Source organism: Dermacentor andersoni, chromosome 2 (assembly GCF_023375885.2).
Source record: "Dermacentor andersoni chromosome 2, qqDerAnde1_hic_scaffold, whole genome shotgun sequence".
In the NCBI taxonomy this organism is placed as follows: Eukaryota; Metazoa; Arthropoda; class Arachnida; order Ixodida; family Ixodidae; genus Dermacentor; species Dermacentor andersoni.
In genome coordinates this window covers 248,268,755-248,272,333 of record NC_092815.1, presented here as the reverse complement: position 1 = coordinate 248,272,333, position 3,579 = coordinate 248,268,755, and positions in this window count along the sequence as shown.

Here is a 3,579-nt window from a genome sequence, read left to right as displayed (position 1 = left end):
TCCTTTGTTTTTCGTTTTCCAGAAAATTTCGCAAAACACTATACTCGTCTGTGACACATGACACCTCTTTATTCTACCTACACAAATGACAGAAAATGTGATTTGATGTCACAGTGATAATTTCATTTGCACACATGTACATGTATTACTGTGGAGTGTTAGGCAATGCCCATGTAACCCACCAGGAATCAGTTACAGCACAGGCTACTTCACACATATGCAGATAAATCATTGTAGTATTGAACACTACCTGTAATGTGATTATACGTAATGCATGCTCCAAAGGTAAACTTTCAGTGCCTGTTGCATGTACGTTTCATGTACTCTGCATGAATGTCAGAGCTTCACTACGCATCAACGATGCATATTACCCCTAGGTGCCCCTTCGCAGCACTTCAGCCACCAATTCGATGTGATGTACAGTGCACAGCAAAAGTTTACGGGATGCGGTTTCCCCTTGAAATGCGAATTCCTGCACTGCTAAGGCATGACACTTCGTATTTATGAATCACTGTGTAGGTGGCGAAGGCTACTACGCGCTGGAACATTTAATTCGAGGCTGTGTGACCACGCTTCGCGGGAATTCAGCTTCTTGGTAGACCCCGCGCCCCGTAAACTTTCGCGGTTGACTGTACGTTGTGCAGGGTGTAATATTCTTGTTTTGGTTAAAATGTTCAATACGTTCTTAGGTTACGCATCATCAATGTTCCCTACACCCATGACATTTACAAAATTATGCCAGCACACAGGCACACACAACAACAATTAACATTTACAGTCTGCTTTCATTTTACCCTGCGGACCTAAGAATAGGTCTGCAGATTGCATTGCAGTGCTTTCGCTCATGGCTCTTTTTTTTCGTGTTGTCTTCTTGGTGATAGATGCAAAGTGTTTAAATCAGTGTTATGACTTCGCCATTCCTGTTTTCTTGTAGGTTCTAATGTTCCATTACACTTTGGTGACACAGAACAAATTAGCCCAACTGTGATATTCACTACAATTGCAAATGTGGGTGTCTTTGACATAGGAACAAAGTAACAGATGTTGCTCTTCCCTTGCAATTTCCTTGGGTCTGCTGTTCTTGGGTCTTTCCCAAGACAACTGTTCTAATAATGTTTTACCTAGACTGTTTGGCCCATTTTGCTTACTTGTAGCAACGGTATTTTACCATGACGTTATGAACATCTCAAAATGCTTTACTCGTGCTGAGCCGGTGCACTGTGCAATATACTACAGGCTTGTCACGATGCTGTGATAAATTACAGAAGTGTTACACATATTGAAGAACACAGTTCTGATATTATCTCATTTATGTTGCTGTATGTAGCATGTGAAAAGTGCTCCTAGAATAGGAACAGGTCCACATTTCCTGCTCATCATAAGTATGCTTTGCAATCTAGCCTGCCCAGTGTGATCAATGTAGTCAAGCTTACAGATCTGTCCACTTGTAGCGGGGTTATTAGTAGCACATCTGCTGAAAGAACTTAAGGCAGGTTAGAGCGATAAAAGTATTTAGTACTAGAGCTGCACATTTGTACTATCAATGTATGTATTTTATTCATTTCTTCTAGCTTTCTGTATTTCAGTAATTATATAGCACTGTTGTTCAGTCTTTGAAATCATGATTACTCACATTTTGCCACTTCATCTTCGACACATGGTCACCAAGTCCTTATCCTCAGGTTTCACTTGCTCCACACCAACGCCTTTAAACACACACTTTCCTTTCTTGAACAATTGCAACATACTTTCAATGTATAGTTCTAATGGCTCGTAAGTATGTTCTTCCTGTATTGCCCGGTTTGTTCTTGTAGCTCTTCAATTACCACAATATATGTATTCTACAATACCTGCTCTAGCACCAGCACAGGTATGTCTAAATAAGTAAACCCTATTTGAACTCTGCATAACAATCCCAGCAATCTTTACAAAATCTCTGGCTGTACCTTACATGTGCAGTCTTTGCCAGACACAGGAATGTCACTGCACATTAAATTAGCTTACCTGAAATCATTGCGAAGCTTTTTTGCTCAACCTCTCAAGCCACTGAAGTGGTGCATATTTAGCATAAGCAGAGGCAACTAAAGTGAGACATTACAGGAAGGTTACAGATTAATTTCCCATAGCAGCAGCTATTTCATTTCTATTATTGTAGTGGTAACATTCAGCCATGCATAATGTAAATGTTGTGCTAAAATGTACGAGGACATTTACCAGCGTCAATTACTCAACCTCGCAAACAAAAGTGCAATGATGCCTGTCTAATACACACTTTTTGTGTTTGCAATGAGCAATTTATTATATACTTGGCATCAAAACATGGCCTCCATGTATGTCTTATACATCTATGGGTACAACCAAACAGGACAGAAGTTTACATACACAGGGCGGAAATGGTCACGAGCGTCGAGGCTTGAAGCAATGAGCACTAGCCAGACAAGGAATCTCATTAGAAACAACATATCGACAAAGGGTCTAGTCTTCATCAGCGTAGCAACAGCTTTCCTGAGCAGCGCTTTCATGTATGCATAGCTCTCTGCCCTCAAGCTGGTACAGCACAATAATGACATTAAGAAGCATCCGAGCTGGCCAAAAGAAGGAACAGGGTGCTGTCTTCAAAACAGTAGGAAGTAAGCAGCACTCCGTTCCATCGTTTGGCCAGCTCGGCTGTTCATTTCCTTGTAGCGCTGTATCAGTTTCAAATTGCAATACCAACTTGCCCAATCCTCAACACTAGTAGGCGCTCCCCCTCCCTCAATAGGGGACGAGAAATGTGCTTGCATGGTAGCTACTAAACCAGTAGCGTAAATATACGCAGTAGCATTAATTATTTCTTCATACTGAGTACTATTAGCATTACTATGTTTTTGTGGTCGTGCACCTGGTTATGCCAGGGCTGTTCAGAACCCGAACACTGATCTATTTCTTCTATTTGCTCTGTATACTTCTTTGTACTTTGTCACAGGGCAACCTCGACCATCTCAACATCCTACACAGTCTAATACATGTTTTTTTTTATTTTTTCATACTGTTACCATTTCTGTGGTATGTAGTGCCTTAATTTCTTTTTCTTTCTTTGAACGGGATATCTATACATGCTCTTTGCTTCCAGCTATCATTTCTAATCTTACCAGAACACTATCAGCTAGAACTCCATTTCTTTGACCACATTTTCTCCCATCCCATATCCTTTATTCCCTCTTTTTCCATTTCCTTTGAGATTATATGAATAAATGTAATGTAATTACCCGTGCACCTAATTGGCTCCACCTGTCTATCTATGTGTGCAAGTTCTCTGCAGTTTCCGATTTCTTTCTCCATTTTTTGAAAGAACCTAATCCATATTGTTCCCTTTTTTATAATTCTATGTTTCCTTCAACTGTTGCCTCTGATTTCCAGTCTATATTTTTTTCATTTTACCAACCCCACACCGGCTTATTCTCTTTTCCCTACTGAGGGTGGAAAAGAGTTCCATACACAGACATAAAAATGCAGCTAAGTTGATGTTGCCCTGACGATGATGAAGTCATTTTGTCAGAATGTTTCCTCCGGCGTCTTTTAGTGTTCAAATACTCATGA